Raw genomic sequence first — 22825 nt, 5'->3', positions numbered from 1 at the left:
TACAAGGGTCAATGAGGTATTCTTAAAAGGTACCTTTTATTTAAGCCACCAATAAGAGATCCACAGCCACCTTGGGACATACATGTTCTAACATATTCACGAAACCTCTCTTAAAACCAATCAAAGAGGTAGACCGCAAAAAGATATTAGCACAAGAAAGATATTCTTCCATGCCACAGTGCTACAAGATCTGCCAATAAAATCCCAATACCAGACCTTTCACAAGGACACAGTGGAACTTAGAATGAACCCATCTTTAGTGTCTAAAAGTAGTGACCAAAGCCAATGCAAGCCAGTACATCAACTTACCAGCCTTTTTTCTCAACTATGCAACTACCAAAAGAAAAAGGAGTAGCTCCTCTAAAGTGCAGATGTCCACAGAATTCTAAGATATCGATATCAGCAGAAACAAAGATGAAACAGCTCTGTGTAGCCTTTGTACTGGAAAGAGAAGGCTTTCGGCTATCTAAAGTCACCATCTGTAGACTGATACTAGGTTGCATAAAATGTTGTTTTGTTAGTGGAAGCTACAATAAGTCAGCATCAACCATGGCCCAATCAGCTACAGCAGTGGTTAAGGAAAACACTGAGTTGAAGTGCTGGACCAAGAAGCCTAAGCCTCACCTCTTTAAAAGGATGGTGAAGGAATTTACTCTTTACAAAGAAGTAAACCATCGAGAATACAGCAGCCCCTGAATAACAGTTGACTGTTTGATCGATGCTAGTTATATACCAGATGTACTAATATCAGCAAGACTGATGCCTATGGTCAGGTACTGAATGGAAAGGAAATGGGGTTTGATTCCCAGTTAACTGAGTGGTCCTCTTCATATGTTATTTCAGTCACTAGTTTACCAAAATCTTTTTCTGGTAAAACTGCAAACAGCCTAATGGAAGAGAAGCCAACATAGGCCCCGAAGAGCAACATGATGAAGGTAGCAATATGGCCTCGAGAAAACACTGGCGCTTAGTAGGAACTAGCCTTAGATATATTCTGGGAGGGTCTTTATTAGAACACCGAACTTTCAAAATTTCGAGTGTTCTAATATCGAACCCTAGTAATCAAAAATTTAAAACATCGAACATACAGAACAGCAAATTTGTTTCCTAGGGAAAAAATTCACTGTTCCAAAACACATATACACAACACAAGCACACCAAACAAACAGCAATCCACACACATACACCTAAACTCTTACACCTAACCCTACACTAAACTATACATACACCACTAACTATCCACTTACCTTAACCCAAACCATAACCCTAAGGTCCATCACTATTGCACAGTCACCTCACCTGCGCCCTAACCCTAACTCACCTAACCTGCCCTAACCCTCACGTCCACACAATCGCACACTTACCTGAACCTGACCTGTAACTTTCCACCACAGTGCTGAAAATACCGAAGCAACAGAAATGGACAACCAAATTCTTTCCATAGGAAAAAATTTGGTTTTCTGTTTCTTCGATATTTTCAGCGTTTGCTGAAAATGGGTTGATATTAGAACACTCGAAATTTTGAAAGTTCGGTGTTCTAATATAGACCCATTCTGGGAGTCTCAATCAGTAAGAAAAGCACAAAGTTTAAGTGTAGGTTCCACCTTCTGCTCCATTATCTTCCAAATTCATTTTCACAGCAGAGAAATGTGCTTCTGGATGTTTCTGCAATGGGTTCTTGTAAATGTATGCTTTCCTATTCAGCTTCCTGAGAGGAGAATGCATCAATAGAAGCGAATGAAGGCTTTTACTCTAATCTCTGGAACTCCTTACAGATGAGGTGGTTCTGTAGAACTGTGCCTTCTAGTGGCATCATTAAAAAATATATATATATAAATATATATATATATATATATATATATATATATGTGTGTGTGTGTATCTATCTATTTATATATCTATGTCTATATATACATATATGTATATGGATCTAGGACTGTTGAACGAAACTTCAACACTCCAAATCCACTATCACTGAACACACTTTAACGAAAGCGCTTTCACCGAAAAAGCGTTTTCGCTAGTGTGTGTTAAAAAAAACAAACAAACATTTTCTACTTTTATGCGGGGGGCAAGCCCCCATTCACCCCTCACACCCACCTGCTTTAATATTCTCACTCCGAGATGGCACTACAGTGAGGAAAAGGGAATTTTCCCTTATCCACACCATAGTACAACCGGCACAACAGGCATACTTATACGAAAATGTTGCTTCGGTGAAAAGCATTTTCACATAAGTATGCCCGCCCATTCGCGATTTGGTAAAAAGTGCGTTTGTGCAAGAGTCCTAGACCCATATATATATATACATACACACACACATATGTATATATATGACACACACGAAAGGTAGCAAAACACCAGACCAAATAACAATCCTTGTTGGGGTCCCAGAAATACCACAGCTCGAACAGAAGAGTTGAATAAAAAACTTTATTCCATACGAAGAATGAAACAGCAAAGTCTAGTTAAAAACATAAAAATCTTCCCTGGTTAAGCGCTTTCATCTGCAGGGAATGCAGATTTCATCAGAACCATGAACATAGCACTGATTGACCTTTTATAATTAATTTTGGCGCCAAAATTTTATTAAAAAACTCAAAAACTGTCCCTAACAAAATAATTAATTAATTAAAAACAACATAATGATTAAAAACTGTATATATATGTAAATATCTATAAATACTGTTTAATAATACAATGATTTTATAAAGAAATGCTTTAAAAAGGAAAAAAGAGAAAAAAGGAAAAAAGAAAAAAAAGAGTAAATATCTACCTAAATTCATTCCATTAATAAAAATGGTTTAATGCTAATGTGGTCATTTAATCCAGGACTAGTAGTGGCATCACAATACATTTGCCACTTACTTTCTAAATGAATTTAGGTAGATATTTACTCTCTTTTTTCCTTTTTAAAGCATTTATTTATAAAATCATTGTATTATTAAACAGTATTTATAGATATTTACATATATATACAGTTTTTAGTCATTATGTTGTTTTTAATTAATTAATTATTTTGTTAGGGACAGTTTTTGAGTTTTTTAATAAAATTTTGGCGCCAAAATTAATTATAAAAGGTCAATCAGCACTATGTTCATGGTTCTGATGAAATCTGCATTCCCTGCAGATGAAAGCGCTTAACCAGGGAAGATTTTTATGTTTTTAACTAGACTTTGCTGTTTCATTCTTCGTATGGAATAAAGTTTTTTATTCAACTCTTCTGTTCGAGCTGTGGTATATATGACACACACACAAACATATAGGTACTTTTCCATTATCAGAGCAACAGCTATAATCAGCATTTGGAATGTAAGCCAGCAGTCGCAAAGATCACACTGCTGCCGCTGATATTTACAGAAAAAGTAATACTTCTCTCGCAGACTGTCACGGAATGTATTATATATTTAAATAAGCGGTTGGAATGTTACCACTCTGGCATATATATATATATATATTTATAAATGGGTACTTTTCCATTAAACCCCTACCACTTTGCACTGCTGTGTTTTGCCACTAATCCTTAACAAGAAAAAACAAATCAAGAAAACTAAACAAAACATGCCGTTTTTCCAAAGTTAATAAATCTGCAATAGGTTAGAAACAGTTTACTAGTAGGTGTCATTGTGCACTATGAAATATTGGAGCAAACACTTGCTCTCTCCAAGCAGAAAACAATAAGAATGCACAAGGGGGAAGTTCCTACACGTCTGGGTACAGGAAATTATTTATTTATTTATTTTACAGCTAAAACATAACTTCTTAAATGTGTTGTTTATTCAGGTTGCCTCTAAAGTGTTCCTAATTTTACATAACATATCTGATTTTACCTTATATTTTTGCCAGGACATGACGTGCAGAAATTTGGGCAAGAGAGTAATACATTTAGCCTCTGCAACCACATTTTATCCCATATACTGTTTGTAATTTCACCCATGCATACTGCAAGACTGAGTTAATGCACCAAGGCAAGTACAGTACAATATGTTGTTTATTAGGGCAGATAGTAACAAGGGATTTAGAAACACATGCATGTTAGAAAACTATACCTGAAACACTGAACATAAACGATAATTAAAACCTGACAGCACTGCAGCCAGTCTTAATTTTGGTAACACACACACACCAGTTATTTGACCAAAAAAAAAAAAAAAAACATTTTTACTTAAGCATACGCCCTTCCAAAGATGAGGACAAATTTCTTGGGTGTTGTTAAGCAGGAAGGAGGGCAAACTAAAGACCGAGATAACTGCCGATGAAATAGCGGTAAAACACAGCAGTGCGAAGTGGTAGGGGTTTAACAAAAAAGTATATATATATATATATATATATATATATATATACATACACAAACACACGCACACACACATATATACACATACACAGTCACACACATATAGATAGATGATAGGAAAAACACAATCACACACATATAGGTAGACGATAGGAAAATAGAGTTAAACAAAAAATTGGGGATGTTAGTCGAAAATTAGTCCAAAATATTAATCCTTTGCCCAGAAATATCATGAAACCATTCTATGTGTCTGGAAACTTTCACAGGAAATAATTAATAAGTAATATTATTATGGGGCAGTGTGTAAAACAGTCCTTATGTATGTGGCATCAGTCCTAGTTGTTCATACAGCTAGAGGTCTGCAACATCTGATCTACATTCTTTAACTGAAGAGTCTTCTAAAATTATACATTTCCGACTGGGCATTTTTCTTTCACACTAAAATGTTAATTTAAAATTAACATTTTAATATTTATCTGGTTCTACTGCTAAAGTGTCAACCATATCATGAAACTTTTCTTCTGCCAAATAAAATATGGTGTTAATCCTTGCACTTTTTGTGACATTAATCATGGCAATATAATTTTTCTGTATTATTTTTTATCCCTTGGAGTTGGAACTTATAAAAGCTTGTTTATTATTCCTGTCAAAATGCTGGCAGGGCTGGCTGCTGCAAATACATTTTGCCTCATTTTCTGTACCTGCAGCCATTCTGATTCAAATGTAGCTGTTTTCTGTTTAAACTTCCTGAAACAATGTTTAAGCTATATGTAAATGTGCCCCTTATTAGATAGCAAACTGTAACTTGTAATTCTGTATCTGGAATGCCTGTAATGCTCCCCCCCCCCCCCCCACCACATACATAGAAACATATTTCTTGGTTTTGTTGTTGATTTCTAAGACCAGAATCAGCTTGAGAAGTCTTCCTGTGATAGTTTCTCTATAGCAAGTTACAATTTTTATCCCATTAGCATGAAACAGGGTATTTGCCATTTATCAATGCCCATGAAATGCCAACTCCTGTTACAGAGGACAGCCGATATGGAGTTGTAAGAGACACACTCTGGCAAAAGCCATGTGGAGGCAATACTTTAACTGGAATGTTGTTGTTTTGTCTTTCGGCTTTTCCCTGTTAGGGGTCGCCACAGCGGAACTCCGGTCCGCTAATGATTGGCAGTTGATTTTTACGTACCGACAGTCCTGACGCACAACCTTCAACGAAGGAACGCCCATTCACGTACGTCTCCACGCAGAAGACGCTCTAGCTGAGAGACTCGACAGTCGAACCGGACAGCGTCTTACTGGGGGACGACAACACTACCTAAAATGTAGCACTCACAGAAATGCCACTGGTTTAACATAAAAGTGAAATACGTGTAACTGTATAAAAGACTGCTACAGGATAACATTAATTTAGTGGCTGATGGCACATTAGTAAACAAACAAGAACCGTCTGAGTTCACGTTATTACAGGATTATGAATTAAACCACTCCGTTCTAGTCTGTATCAACTAACTAGCGAGAAGGGTGCCACACCACCCAGAAAAGCATCTATAATAAGAATAATTTTAATACAGGTTATGATTAGGCCTCTAATCGTATCCATGTTATTACGTGTTTGAGACACGAATCACAAAAAAAAAATTCACCCCGAGAGCAAAACTAAATGATGTCGATAACACAATACTGGGTTATTATTAGTGAGACCCAATCATAACTTTGTAGTGCATGGATTTTCAGCTATTCGATGTACTTTTATTTACAGAAACAAACACGTACTGAAGTATTTTACTGGCTTTGGAAGGCAGTAAAGCACTTAGTGCTGTCACATAGCAAATAAATATAACTGTATGAAGAAGTCAGGGACAGTTTTTAAATACTGTCCTAATTTAGGTAAATTACTTACAGACCGATGTCTGTAAACTTTTGCGGAAGTATGAGGAAAGATATTCAGGGGCCATTGAGAGTGATGGACTGCCACATTCCTGATGCTCTTGTTGAAACGCGTAACGGTCGGGTCTCGCACTACTGAAACAAGTGGTAGGTTTGTCATGTTTCCAATTTTGGAGTGTGATCATGGTATTCCCTACACTATATATAACACTAATATTTATAATAATAATAACAGGGAAATGATACAGCACCTGCACCGCCTTGTTTAAAATTCCGACAGCTGCCTCAATGAGCTCGTGCTCTGGCACTCCGGGACCAATCACTATTAAGGATTTAAGACGCTAGTCTCACGGCTTTCAGCCTCCCATTTCCAAAATGTGAAACAGATAGAAAAAATATGGAACACTTGCTAACGACTGAATAACAACTTCAACTAGAAAACATAAAGAATTGTTAAAATGTGTTACATTATACTTACTAAAAGGTTGTTTGATAAATTAATGTGCTTCAGTATCATTTTCCATGTGTTTTAATGTGGAACACGGACTTTAAAAGACTCAAAATGAGGAACGTTCCTCGTAATGAGGTATACTTGAGAGGTACGGCTAGTCTGCATTATCAAAACTGCAATGAGTCAAACTAATGTGTTTGATTCGGGCTGCATGCAATGGCTGTCGGGTACAAGTTCAGGCTGAAGAGTGAGTGCAGGAGGTGGGGGCTGACAGTTAATGAGAGAGTCTGCAAACATTATAGTATATATTGATACATGGTTGCTCCACACAGGAAAAAAAAAACGGATTTTTTTTAAGAAAAAAATATTTAAAAATAAAATACCAATAGTACATTCATAAAAATCATGTAGGTAGGATTAAAGAGCACCTGAAAAGTGCATGAACAAAAGACACTTTCCAGCTGACCTCGTGGCGCAACGGTAGCGCGTCTGACTCCAGATCAGAAGGCTGCGTGTTCAAATCACGTCGGGGTCAAATACTTTTTAACAGTAGCTTATTTTTCCTCTTCAAAGGTTTCAGTAACATCTTATGAACGTTTCGCCCTTTCCTCATTGTTTTTCTTTAATCAAAACACTAACGCACAGTAATGCTTGTAAAATGTTTCTCTTTATTTTTGGCTTGAATAACACTATGTATATAACAAGAGAATCAGGAAGATAACTACTTATACATTTGTACTAGCACTGTATTTATATAGGCGCTCATTGCATTTTCTCTCTATCAATAAAAAAATGTCTGCATCAGAACTGATAGTTGGGGAGGTATAAGCTCAGCTTTATATAGGATAAAAGTCAGATCAGGTGCTTTCTTCACAGGTGTTTGGAATCTCGGTTTGGTGAATTCTTGATTGCTGTATCTGTTCGGCTATATCACTGGCAACTGGTACTATGGAATTATCAACAGTTTCATTACTGGTTTAAGTAAAACCACAGAGGAGACCTAGGAAGAAGCACTGAACAAACTTATGCAAAGATAGAAACTAACCTGTAACCCTTGTCAGTAAAGCCTATCTATATGTATGTGGTGGGTATATCACTATACACATATGAGCACCCCTCAACAACCAAAGATATGTAACATTTTTGTTTCATGCAGTATGGTATCACTGGTTGAAACACAGGTTAATTTGACTCTGAGCACATGTAGAGTTTGTGAAGCATTTCCTCTGTGGCTCCAGTGAGGTTAATAAAGAAATGATCAAACTGTTAAAAATTTATTGTGTGCCTGTATGGGTCTACTTTTATTTACTGAAAGAACACATTACCGAAAATGAAGTTGCTAAGACATAACCAAATGTGCAGTTAAATGAAAGTTGAGAAAATCAAAAGTCATCACATCAAACAAGCAACTGCATACATTAAATAGCACTTCAACTAAAAAACTTACCTGTTTTTACTTTCTTGCAGGGGGCAAGCCTCCCTGTACCCCAAAAATGATATATACCAAGTTAAAGATCACACTACAGTGGGGAAAAGGGTAAATTTACTGATTGTCACTATAGTATACAGAAGCCCCGAGTGCTCTGTAACATCCACAGCCTACAATTCTTTTAAGACAAAACACTATAGTTGTTCTCTATGGTGTCAAGAGTAGACTGTAACATCTGCAGTTGCTTGTTCGATGTAATGACTTTCGGTTTTCTCAGCTTTCATTGAACTGCACATTCGGTGATGTCATCTCAGTGATTTCATTTTCAGCGATCTGCTCTTTCAGTAAATAAAAGTAGATCCATTTGTATGTATGTATGTATATATATATATATATATATATATATATATATATATATATATATATATATATATACATGGATGTATTTCGAAATCCTGACACCCATATAACTGACGTTCATTTACACGAGACGAAAATAGCAAAAGATGAAATACCTGAATGGCAAAATTTTCCCAGGGTAAATAAATACTTGCCCAAACAGAAACGAAACACACACCAAAGTAAATAAAACCATCTAGGTGGGGGGGGGGCTATGCCCCCACACCCCCCAATGTGGGGGGGCTGTGATCTCCATACATCCCCAACTATATATACTAACTCCAGGATCGCATTACAGTGGAGAAAAGGGCATGTTGGGCAAGTGTTTACTTACCCTGGGAAAATTTCGCCATTTGGGTATTTCATCTTTCTCTATTTTCATCTCGCGTAAATAAACATCAGTTATTTGGGCATTGGGATTTCGAAGTAGACCTATACATATATCTATATATATATCTATATATATCTAACACCTATCTTTCACCTATCTCAGATCCTAACCCTAACTCTCAATTACACACACAAACATTCTCACCCCATCGAACCTCACTCACCTGTCTCTGCCATCGACATTTGCACCCCTCAGCTATGGATACCTTCAACATTATACAACACCTTCTGTGCTTGTCGATAAAATGTACATTAGACAAAAACACGGGAACACACATTCTCTCTCTCTCTCTGTATATATATATATATATATATATATATATATTTATGCGCACGCACACACACACACACACACACACACACACACACACACACACACACACACACACATAAAACATAATCAAACTCAAAAAGTATTCAAACACAAAGTAATCAACAACTAGTGATTGAAAGGCAACTTGTTAAAAAATAAAAAAAATGCATAAAATTTCAAACAAGTGTTTTTGCAGGGGGACAAGCCTGGCTGCACCCTCCACACACACCCACACACACACACACACACACACACACACACACACACACTACTTATATATATACTAACTCTGAGATCACACAACAGCAGGGAAAGGGCAAATTTCCTACTTCTCATTGTAACATGATATCCCATAAATACCATCATTCTGAGATCATATGAGTGTCTGAGAGCTTGTGCTGGTATTAAGCTTGTTTAACATACTAAACATTTGACCACCAGCATGACATCCATGTGTGTGTGTGAAGGTATTTGTATAAATGATTCTGTTAATAATTGGTAACAAATATGGTGTGCTGGCTGACCTAAGGATCTTTTTCAGTTATGATCACCTCACAACAAAATAATGTAACAATAAACATGTATGCACATTTACTGAAAGCATACCTGGATTAAACTGCAAACCCCATTCTTCAGCAGTAATAGTTGAAAGATGTACACTATATCTCAGAATATATTTAGATAACTACAGTACATCACCCAAGGGGGAATCCCAGGACTGAAATCTAAGGTTACTTAGAAGCCTGTCATACATTCATAGGTACATATTAGGCTAACAACCACTGGGGCCTTTATAAATTTAGTCATGCAACCCAAATATATCCCACAAGTTGTGCCCTAGAGGTTGTTTTAAGGGATGTATGTTAGTTAGTTAGGCAAAATTTAATGGCTATCCCTATCCATCAGAGACATAAGTGTCATACCAGGGGTGAATTTACGATTTCCCATCCACTGGTCCAGGTTGTGGTTCACATGGATGAGAAGCCTATTCCAGAGAATGGGGTTCCTCTGGTATACATACACATCCCTCCAACATGTCCTATTTAAGTCGCAAACAAAATTTAGTTCATAGTTTAGTACTAAGCTAACTGCCCTTGCGAGCCATTTATCTCTTGTGAGACTCAAACCCTGCACCTTGTGTTTGTAAGGCAAACATCTTAGCCATTAAGCCAACCTCCTTAAGCCATTAACCACCCTTTAAATCCTTAGGTCTAGTAATTTCAGTGCTGTTCATTTTGTGGATATTCACAAGGTCCATTAGAGGTGGATCCAAGGATGCCTTACAAGCCAGGCATAAATCGTCTCTCAACAGTCCATAGGAAACAGAGCATAGAAATAGACCTTTGAGGCAATCTGCATAGGACACTGTGTTTATGCTATGTATTCTATGTGTGAGGAACAGCTGTGGACTTTCCATTTAATGCATGTGCCTGGTCAGGTACATACCGAAGAGGGCTGAGTATAGTGGAACAACGACTTCCCTGGAGTGACATAGAATGATTTTCTAACCACCTTAGACACATGTTAGTCAAAAGCCAGGTTAATATCTACATGAGTCCCCAAATCAATGACTACTTTGTCTACTATTCTGGATGTTTTATCAATGAGGCAGTTTCCCTGGCCGTCAGACTTCCCAAAAGGCACTATTATGCATTTCTTGGTATTGAGTTTTAAGCCATGGCTTTGGTACCAGTTATTTATCTGTGTTAGAGCTTCTTGTAAGATGTTAGTATCATGGGGGGATGGGATTGTTCCTAGCTTGCAGTCATCTGCAAACTTGGCAAGCAAGAGGCCCTTGGCATTGGCCTTGACATCCAAAAAATAAATGCCAAAGAGCAATAGACCCAGCACAGAGCCATGGGGACTCCATTAGTAACTGGCCTCTTTGTGGAAGTGGTCTCTCCAATCCAAACATCCTGGGTCTTGTCTGTGAGCCAGCTGGCTATCCAGTGAGTAACATGGGTGTTTATGCCTAATTCTGTAAGTTTGTTTACAATGCCTGAGTGTGGTATTGTATCAAATGCCTTAGCTAGGTCAAGGTAAGCAGTATGAACTGTTTTGCCCTCATCCATTGCCTTGTTGACCTTTTCAAAGGAGTTCACCAGGTCCAGTAAGCATGACCTGCCTTTAACAAAACTAAAGTCTGTTGGTTTCAGTATCTGAAGGTTTCCAGTGTCATTGTTAATTATTTCCGCAGATGTTATTTCCATGGCTTTGCATATGAGCCTAGTCAGATTAATGGGTATGTAGTTCCAAGGATCCATTAATGATCCTCTGTTGTGCAGAGGGATGACTGTTGCAGTCCTCCATTTCTGTGGCATGAAGCCTGTGTGGAGGCTATGGATGAATAATGACTCCAGTGGCCATGATAGGTCATATTTTAGGCTATTTAGGAGACACCATGTGATATTATCAGGGCCCACTGAGGATATATTCTTGGCTTTAGACAGCACATGTAAGACCTGCTTCTAACTGATATTTGGAAAGGTTATGTTAGATGGTATTTCCTTGGGGGGTGGCTGGGAGTGAGGGGTAAAGTTGGAGCTGAATTTGTCAGGCAGAAGATTTTGCTATATCTCCCCATTCTGTGAACATGGCTCCGTTTACCAATAGTTTGGCACACTTGTTGTGTACTGCCTTTGAGGTTTTGGAAATAACTAAAGATGACCTTATGGTCGTCTTGGCCTGGGAAGCTAGCTTTACCTCAAAATTTGCTTTATTAGATTTAGTTAGTCCTCTCTGTTGTCTATTCGGTTTGATGAGACTGTTTTTATCTTTATTGATGTTACAATTCTTAATTTTAGCTATGACTTTTTTCTTTTATTATACAGCTTGTTTAATTTTGAATTTCACCAGGATGGTTTGTTTTCTGAGTTCGTTTTGAGCTTGCTTCTGGTAGGCACAGCAGCCTCTGTGCAATCACTGACATGATTGTATAGAACTTCTGTAAATCATTCTGCTTAGGCTGCTGCGTTGTCTGGCTTTGAAAGGGCATGAGATTTTCACAAGTTGTCACTTAATAAAAGGTAGTTTGCCTTTGAGTAGTTTCTAACTGTTATAGGGTTTGCTGGGGTTACAAAATTGATTCTTATTTTGAAGGAGACTGCTTTGTTGTCTGATCTTACCAGACAGGATATGACATTGGGGGGAGTGCAGGATTCTCCCATGTTTGTAAGTACCAGGTGCAATATGTTTGTACCTGTACTAGGCATATGCACTAACTAGTCCAGGGTGTTTATATTTACAAAGTCTAGGAATCTCTGCGCCAGCAAATCTGGGGTTGTGTAGGATTTCCAGTTTATAAAAGAATAATTAAATTCCTACATGAATATGGTATTTGGTTGAATGGTGAGTGTCTCCAGTACGTCTAAATATGAGCTATGGGTTTCATAGGACATAGAGAGTGATCTATAGCTTGCTAGGACATGGTATCATTGGTAGCTTTGTCTATGGTAATCTGGATGTGGAGGAACTCCAGTGCATCAACCAACCTAGAGGTATGCCTGTTGATGTAGATCAAGGCACCTATGCCTTCAATCCCTGTCTGTACAATAGCTGGTCTAAATGCATGGAAGGCACTGACCCCTTGCACTGCTGGGGTACACTGTGTGGCTTTAAACCATGTATAGGTAACTGCTCAGATGTCTGCATTCTTAAAGATGAGGAGAGCTTGGAGGGAGTGGGGCTTCTTACTTAGACTTCTGGCATTGAGCAGTAATACTTTTAGACTTCCTTGGGTAGATTTTGTTGGAAGATATGTCAATTTAGTATTACCTAAAAAGGCTCTATGGGGAGGACAATATTTTAGCCAATATTTTAGCCAATACTTGACAGCCTAGACAGGACAGGTGCAGACCATCCTTAGTAAAGCAACATGGCTTGTTAACCATGTCTTCTCATGCTGACAAAATTGAATCCTCCTAGAAGGACAGCAAAAATTAAGCCAATTATTAGTCAGTCATCTTCTGCTCGTATTGTGCCATCATCCTTGGTGAGGGTAGAATACTGCTCAATGCTAAGCATACACCAGCCTGTGACACATAGTCCAAGAGCTCCATAATGTCTCTCTTTGTACAGTCTAGGGTCGTACATCTCAGGTCATTTACACCTACATGGACTATGACTGAATCATACTTGTACTTGTGGTGCAAAGACTTCAGCACATGTGCAACTTGGCGGATCATGGCCCCTGGTAGGTAACTGTTATTTTCTTTGTTCAGCCTGGTTAGTGGGGCATCAGTATGTTGTACAATGGAGTCCCCTATAACTAGAGTTCGGGGTAGTGTTTTGGCTTGCTCTATGGGCTCAGTAGTTGAAGCTCAGCTGGGTGTGGCTGTATGTGAGTGTTGTCGTTTCTGTGCTTTCAGGTTTGTTGAGGATAGTTTTTCCACGGGAATTGACTGTGAGGTCTTTGAGGTTGGTGAAGATTAGAGTTAAGTACCTCAGTATAAGCAGGTCTATTTGTGGGGTGCATACTATATGTGGTGGGTATAGCATGTGTCTCTGACAATTAGATTATGAGTGTTTGTATGCAACAGTCATACCTCAACAAACACTGTGTATATACATCTCTCACATACAGTATTTGTTTCTTTGAGGATTAAATGGTTGTCAGTAAACATTAGACACTTGTTGCATTGTCTCAATATTCCCATATCTAACAGGCTGGCTAGAGAGAAATTGGGAAAGTGCATATCCATGATGTCGGGTCCTTTACTAGGTGAGCTACCAGAGTGCAGTGCACGAGTGGTTAATAATGGGTTGGCTAAGGGTGCTTTTGGGGCTAGAGGCTAGGCTAGGTTATATAATATTAAACTTAAGGGGCAGCGCTCCTCAATGAACAAACTAGTTGCTCTACACACTAAATTACTGGTTTGGTTTCAGAGGTGTTTTTTTTTTTTAGGGACAATTTGGTTTTTAACAGTCTGCATCTATACAGACCACTACTAACTGCTGCACAACAGGCAGCAGTTATGCAAACGTGACACATTTACACAGGCACTTAAAAGACAGGAAAATGGTTTCCAAACCCTCTGGCCAATAAAATGACTATGCTAACAGGTTTCTTTTAGTGTTTCCCAACTCAGACAGACCAGTCCACCACCCACTGCTACTAGTTGGACTATCTCAGTTCTCTTAATGTAAAAACACCAAAATAGATTGCTTGAGAGTGTAATACCACCACAACACAAGTTGCACTACCTAGATAAGGCAATTTCAAGTATTAAGGACATTTGTAATAATTTAATGTGCAAAATCAACAAATAAAGCAAAAATAAAGCAGTAGCACTCTAAAACAGTTAACTGAAGTGCATAAATATAAAATAAAAATGCTATCTGCCAAGGATGGATCAGGATTAGTTCTGGAACCTCCCATATTGTGGTAGGGGTGCCACGCAATTGGGAAAATGAGTAGGAGACAATTTGTAGTAAAGAAGGTTTACTCAAGCAAAACTAGTTTGCTGGGTGGGCTCTCAGTATTATGGATATATGGAAAGCAACAGGTGGTAAAGGTACTTAAATAGCTTATACAACAGACAATAGTAATGAAAGAGATGAAGGAGGGGGTTTGGAATTCAGATTACCATGCAGAAGCCAGAGGCAAAGTCTTTTTAAAACCACAGCAGGTAAAGGGTGACACAGTTGGGGAAAATTCAAGCTGTAAAAAGCAGACTAGCTAAAGCGGGATCCAATCAATTAAAGCTAATATTAGAGCTCTAGTCTTTTGACTCTGGCTGCAGGTCAATGACTCCAGGTAGGTCAGAATTTCAGAAACTTCACTTTAATGTATCAGTGGGGGCTGGGGCGAACAAAAACAGGGAAAACAGTAACAAAGTAAACAGAAAGGTTCTAGAATGCAACTTTAATTTGATAAATGATAAGCAGAATATAAGACTCTAGAAAAAAATGGAATATAAACAACTGTAAAATCACTGGAAGCACCAATTCTGGAAAAGAATTCACAATGCTACTACTACTGCAACCCCACCATAGACTATGTAGAAATTTACCAGTAAAGCTGTTTATGGAAGAAATACAGTAATAATCTACTAAATGAGACTTAAATCTGGCAGTAGTTGACAGTTCTACAACAACTACAGATGAAACTACAAGACTGAGGTACCACAAAGGTTCAAAATACAAACAGCTAGCTTCTATAAATAACTCTACTTTGTAAAACTGCAGTAATAAATGACTAAATGAGGCTCAAATCTGGTAGTAGTTCATAGTTCTGCCACAATTGTGAATGAAACTACAAGACTAAAGCCTCGGAGAGGGATCAAAATATAACAGCTAGCTTTTACAAATAATTCTACTTTTGGAGATTAAGGTGCAGTACAATGTATAAACAATTGTAAGATATTGCAGTAATGCAGTTATCTAAGTCTAAAGAAACAAAGTGACTCAGTGTATAAAACAGAATTCTCACACTTCAGGGCTTTCCACGCCTCCCCACTACTAGCTGAAAAATACGGAAGAGTGAATAACTTGATAAGTAAATAAATATGATTAGTGACTCATTTACTATATAATAGGAAGGCTAGGGAACCATGTTGTCCTTCACTTGCTTTAAACTCTAGGTTTCATTCCTCTAAGCCACTAATTACTTCCTCAGAGTATGGCAGCATATACAACATTTAGCCTACAATTCACCCCAAAAGTTCTTTGGGCAGTGTGGCATGACAGTCATCGTACTCATCTGCCCTTTCCTTTATTTATATTCCCATCCTGGTTTATGGGACTATGCTTGTGCCTTCCATTAAACAGTACTGTGCCCTTCACAACATGTCATACACAAACCCAAGTACAACATAAATGCAAGAAACATAAATCTAGTAGAGATCACAGCTGTTCAAATGCTTAAAAGAGGAGCAGAAGAACAAATAATTCAACAGGAACTAATCCTCTATCCACTCTCATCCACAAAAAAGCAAACTGCTAAATAAAAATTGCCTTAACTTCATTTTTTGAACCTCCTTGATCATACCACAATGTGGCAAATGTGACAAAAATGTGCACTTCTCTTTTCTGATTTTTTACAGCTTCAGTACCTCTCACCTCACCCAAAATCTTTAAGTATAGCATTCGACATGGTGCCTGGTAGTGTGAGGACAAAAGACAACAAATCTAAAATTTATTCTCAGTACCTTCAAAAAAATCTCTGTGCTCTCAGTTGTTGCTCATGGTCCCACAATTCTGTCAATTTGCATATAATTCTCTGTTGTTCTTTTTTTACAGCTATTCTTCCAGCTGCCTGAGGTCAGCCAATAACTGGTTCTGGACAAGCTCACAGTATTTGAATAATAATAATAATAATCATTATTATTATTTATTTTACATTTGTTAACTGGGAGTGTCTGACTGGGGCCAAAGGCCCTTCTTCAGCAGAGGCCCGGGGAAAAAAGCTCCACACAAAAGACAATTACAGATGCATTTAGATGTTTAAAAAAAGCATCACAATACATATAAATATACATGCTTTTGCAGAGGAATGAAGACCACACAAGTACATGGGAAACTGAAAGAAAAAACATTAATTAATAATGACAATAATTAATATATTTCATGGTAACCAGTTGTGTTCAGAAACACAATACAATGCAAAAACATAGTACATTGGAATATTTTTGCAATAGTTTGAAAAATTTTGTTAGTAGTTTAAATAATTACAGTTTCATGGTAACTATTTGTAATTAGAAGAGTGGTAGTACTAGTTAATGTCTTTAATTTTAAAATCAGTATTTTTTTTAAACTTGATGGGGTTAGTATATGTGAGTGAGAGTGGGAATTTAGTAAGTAAGATGGGCATAGTATATGTTCTTTGTCTGATTGCTCTAGCCTGGGAGCAGTCACGGCACAACTAGCTTTGCTTCAGATGATGCCTGACGAGGTTTTTAAAGGAGGCTTTAGAGAATGTGATTTGTATGTTAACTGGGAGGGTGTTTCATTTTCTAGCCACTGTAGTGCCATATAGTGAGTCTCCAAAGCTGTTACTGCTGCTGGTGACTTCTAGCAATAGTTTGTTTGATGATTGAAGAGGCCTTGTTGCACAGTGCTGTTGTGCAAGATTTTTGAGGGCAGGACACTTATTGGGGAAGTAATAGATAGAGTGACAGAGCTGATTATAAGTTAGTAGCTTGGGCAGTTCAAGCCATTGGAGCTGGTGCAGAGCAGTACAGTGATGGGTTCTATCTGGGCAATTTTCAGCAAACTGGGCAATTCTGTTGTAGTATGCTGCCATTTTGCTTAGGTCAGTTTTATTGAGATTTGTTAGAATGGGGACTGTATAGAGTAGGGTGGATAGAAGTTGGGAGCGAGCAATGGCGGATCTTGTATTATTAGTGAGAAATGGTTTAATGTGATAGAATGATCCCAGTTTGGCATGTACCTTTTTTTTAGTTAAGTTGAGATGAGCAACAAATTTTAGGTGGCAATCTATGGTTATTCCTAGTAGCTTAGTCTGTGATGCTGGAATGATTGGAGTAGAGTTTGCAGAGTAGATGGTGTACTGACTGTTAGTGGAGTTTTTGTTAGCACTGGTTATAATCATTAGTTGTGTTTTCTTATGGTTGAGGAAGAGTTGAGCTTTGGTAGGGTAATTTTCAACATCAGAGAAGGCAAGTCTATCTATGAAGTTGAGTTGTTTGCAAGAGCGTGGAATATTTTGTGCAGCACAGATTAAGGTAGTATAATCTGTGTACTGAATAATAGATGCATGGTGTATGGAGGTCGTTTGTGAATATTATGAAAAGCAGGGGTTCCTAAGATTAGACCCCTGTGGGACTCCGGTAGTAATGGGTAACAGAGGTGAGAGAGAATTTCCCCATTTCACAGCCTGGCGCTGGTCAGTTAAGTAACTATGGAACCAGGTTACTGTGGACTTTGATAGGTTATACTGGTTTAGTTTATTTAGTAGGATTTGGTGGGATACTGTGTCAAATGCTTTGGACATATCCAAAAAGAGAGTTGACACCTGCAGGCCTTTATTCTTGAGTTGATTTATTGTGTCTGAGAAGCAGAGGAGGGCTGTAGTGGTGCTATGGGCGGGTCTGAAACCATGTTGAGTAGGTGACAGGATGTTGTTATCTAGGAGGTGTTGTAGTACCTGAATATGAATGCATTTTTCTAAGATTTTGGCCAGGGGGATAGTATTGAAAAGGGTCCATAGTCATTAAGTTCATGGAGGTCCCCCCTTTATGTAACATGGGATATTTTTCAGAGTTTGGGAATGTAGTTTTTAGCAATAGATCTATTTATGAGAGTGGATATTGGGATTGCAATAGCATCTGCTGTGAGTTTTAAGAAGTAGCTAGGGGGTAGGTCCGCTGCAGTTGATGAGGTTTTAATTTGGGGAGCATACTTTTGATAGAGCTGGTGGGAACTATTATGAGGGTAAAGCCTGTATTAGTATTGTTCGTGGTGGGAGGGATACTGAGATTGGAACTGTCCTTGGATACTAGGGCTAGAATTGAGTTCATAAAGTGGGAGTTGAATTGTGTTTCAATGGGAACTTTATTATCAGGGGTGGTTGGTTCGGGGGTAGCTGTTTGAGTGGGTTTTAGTAACTGGTTTACACTTTTCCAAAATTTTTGATTATTTTGATTTTGAAAAACATGATGAAGAACAAGATACATATTAAAAGAGGTCTACTCCAAGTAGGGTATAGCCAGTCAGTGAAAACAGCATATGGTCTAGACATGAAGCTTGGAAACTCCCTTTGGTGAAGACAGCATTCTTAATAATCAGGTTGCCTGTCAATCAACATTTCCCAGGATGCTACATGAATCACATCCCTTAATCACTCATCTACTTATCATATTCTGCAACTGCTACATACTTTTATACCACATTGTTGTCCAGCACATCCTCAACTGCCACATACCTGGTCACCCCTTGGGTGTCAGATCTTTGGCTACTATATTATTAGTCGCTAAAACTCCCTGTTTCACACATAAAGGTCAGGGAATCCTTATTTATTACATCACCAAATTTGTGTAATGCCATCTTAAATCCCATTTCATATATTAGTGGAATTTCATTAATATCCATTATCCATTAAGTATTAGTGCCCATATCCTAAATGGCACATCCTTGAATTCAGCTCCTGTGTAATTGCCATGGCTCTGGCCATTACATTCCCTAATTACCAAATCCCTGGCCATTACCATGTCTGGTGGCTACATCTCACCTTAGGCCACTGCTTCACTGACTAGCAGATTTCTGCTGGCTCTCATATTCCGGGCCATCACATCAGTAACAGTCATAATATTCCTGACCATCACATTTCTAATGTTCACCATATCCTTGCACATTCCACGCCTTATAGCTAGCTATATTTCTTGCCATCACATCCATGGGTTTGCCACATCCTTAGCTATCACATCCCCTGGTTAAGTTTTATGTTTTATAAATCCCCTGGCCAACACATCCCCTGATAGCTGAATTGGCCATCACACTCACAGTTTTCTAAATCTTTGGCCAGCACTTCTCTGCCTGCCACATCACCTAGCCATCAACACATGATTGTTGCACCCCTCAGCAACACAACAGGTTGGAAGAAGACATATTACTGCACCATCTTAAAGTTGTGTAACACATTAGCTCCCACTATGTACCCATCACCATCTCCCAGATAACTCTAAGGTCAAACTACCAGGACACAAAAGTAGCACTATACATAAACATTTCTGTCTTTGCTGTAGATGTAAATCAATAACAACCTAAATCTATACCAAGCATAAACATTTTCAACATACTTTCAAACTGCTCCATAACGGAACATGCACTGACACAGTATTTTATTCCACACTTAATGACATCACCTTGAACTCTGCCCCTCTCACCACTAAATTAATTTCTGTGAAGAACCAGAACCACACCAATACACTCCCCAAAAGGAGAACTAATTTACACCAAAACAGACAAGGCATCTCAAACTACAAACACACTCTGCCCTTATACCATTCTATGAGTATGTAGTTCTTTTGATGGTGCCTTTATAATGGATCTTAAAAGTGTGGCAAAAACTTCAATATTTAACAGCAATGAAGCCTGTTGCAATAACTTCACAGTTGCTGAAACTTCCATGTAAGGAAGCATTCTTTTACATATAAGGTTAACAGCCTCAGAATTAGGATTTTTAGAGCAGTGACAACTGAAGGGGGGCTTGCCCCAACCAACATAAACTATTTATTCCTTTTGTAAAACATAAAATATTTATTCCTTTTGTAAAACATTAATGTTTTTTCCAGTAGTAGTTATAATGTTGCAACTTTTGTGCCCTCGGTGAACTGACATGAATCCCATTTCTGCTTGGATACAACGTGAACACATCAAGCAAAACACTGTGGTCTCTTACATCCTATAGTCTCGAATGCAAATCAAAATATAAACTCAAGGGACATGTCATCAAATGAAGTCTTCTGAATGCAGGCAGCACAGCATATAAAATGGACTTACTTTGGCTACTTCACACACAGATTCCTATATCAAAGGTGATACCACTGATTTGAACTAACTTCTTCCCAGGTCATCAAAATAGCTTTACTGCAGGGACAGATACATGGGCTGGTGGAAGAAGACCCATCCTCCGTAAAACCACATAAATCTTAAGTTATTAACTTACTCAGTTTATCATTGCTGATATTGCTACTAACTACATTAAGGCTGACGTTATCCAAGCAAGCAAACCAAAAATCTTACATTAGTCTATTTTCCACTCCAAATAAACCAGATGTTTACTGCCTTCTAAGCATCATGTTTAAATCAATAACAAACAATGATACCAACTGATCCTTGGAGACTTCATTAGCAATCTACTTGCTTAACAAAAATGAAATCATAGGAACTATAGCTTAACTAGGCCTCATTTGATCAATAAACCTATCAGAACTATTGCAGTATCCAGCAACCACTCCTGCCTCAACATAATCACCCAAAACTGTATGGAAATAAATCAGTCCAGAAGAACCTTTAACTACTTTCTCTTATATTCTAACAAAACCAAAATCTATACCACTTACAGGCCGGCAACAAAATAATCTCTCTAATTTCTTTAAGCTGCTACCCCTCACATCCTTCTAATATTAACCAGTCCTATTAGAATCTATGACCAATACTTGTTTTCCTTGAGCCGGCCTTAGGCATAGGCCAACTAGGCGACCACCTAGGGCGCCACTCTAGCAGGGGTGCTTTTCCAGTAATCTGGATGGTGTAGATAGACCAGAATGGGGGCACCGAGTGGTGTGGAGGTGTTGTAGAGTCCTTTTGCCTAGGCCACCAGTTGACGAAAGGCCGGTCCACTTAAACGCACACGTGTGTGTGTGTGTGTGTGTGTGTGTGTGTGTGTGTGTGTGTGTGTGTGTGTATGCATGTGCATATAAATGCTTGTGTGTGTGTGTGTACGTGAAACCACTCTATAAAATCAAATGATCATAATCTTGAACATATTTAACGAAAGCAGACGTTATCGAAACTCATTTGATTGTTTCTGCCTGTGTTAAATTCATACAAAATTGTGCTCATTGGGGATCGGGGAATGTGCCTCTTTGTCCACTGTAGAATGATCTCGGAGTTGTTATATATAATTAGTGGGAACCGTAAGTGTTTTGGTATTACATTGTTTTGGTTTTCGATCTTTTGGCATTGATCATTAGCTGTTTGAGGTTTGTTTGCTTCAATCTTTTGAAGTACCCCCCCCCCACACACACACACACTTCAGAGTTTCAAATGGTTATTTGCAGATATAAAATATTATATTACCCAAACCTATATATTAAAAATAACAAATGCAGATGAATTACAGTAGATATGCTATTTAGTATAACTCTATACAGATCCCTGACTAAACAGTCTTGAAGGGTTTATAAAACAAACCACAATTTAACTTTAATAGTAATGATCAATTATAATTTCACCAATTACTCATTTAGAAAATAATATATTTTCTCTCCTTCAGAACATATTTACAATTATAATAAACTGCACACCCACTGTACTTCATTTGTATTTATTTTTCCACTATACAGCTTCAAGACAGTCAGCTATAAAAAATGTCAAATCATGAAATCCTATGATCTTCTGCTCACCCATAGTTTAGTAAAACATATAAAACATATATTCCTAGACTAAAAAATATGAAAGAGTGTTTTTCTCTCTTCACAAAATACTTACACTGCCATCTGGAAATAATCAACAATTATTGAATCAGCTCCGAAAACCACATCAAGAAACTAACCCCATATCACATTTCCAGCCCTAGGAAAATCCAGGAAAAACTAGTTCACAGATAAGCCTAATAGCTTTAAAAATATATGCTTCTGTTCATGCACTAACATAGATTCCGTACACTTAAAAGTACAACAAATGTTTTACGGAATGTTACAGATAATGTCCTCCAACATATAAAAAGGTTGACTTCAAAAGTACTGTCCTCATTGGCATTAGATACACTAGCTGTAGCCTTAACGTGTTTTTAACTTGGTAAACCTCACCTCTGAAGTGATGTGGTGCCTCCCTACCTTCTACACTGATCTTCCTCTCAAAATTGAATACTCCCTAGTCTCTGTTTGTTCTACTGGCCCAGTGTATTCCACAATGATCTTGTCTGAAAGACTGTCTCTTCCTTGAGAGAAAGGAAGCAACAAGCCAAGCCAT

The 22825-nt window shown here is 38.0% G+C and overlaps 1 protein-coding gene and 1 non-coding gene across 2 annotated transcripts in view; one reads left to right on the top strand and one right to left on the bottom strand.

Annotated features, from left to right (window-relative positions):
- STAG3 (stromal antigen 3) overlaps positions 1–22825 on the bottom strand; it is a 4836058-nt gene that overhangs the window by 4604825 nt on the left and 208408 nt on the right. The gene's annotated exons all lie outside the window — the stretch shown is intronic.
- On the top strand, positions 7102–7173 carry TRNAW-CCA. The gene has a single exon. It is a non-coding gene; the product is annotated as a tRNA-Trp (tRNA).

Source organism: Protopterus annectens, chromosome 7.part0 (assembly GCF_019279795.1).
Source record: "Protopterus annectens isolate FY-2018-M chromosome 7.part0, PAN1.0, whole genome shotgun sequence".
Lineage (NCBI taxonomy): Eukaryota > Metazoa > Chordata > Ceratodontiformes > Protopteridae > Protopterus > Protopterus annectens.
The sequence above is the reverse complement of the archived record's forward strand: the minus strand, read 5'-3'. Positions and strand labels throughout refer to the sequence as shown.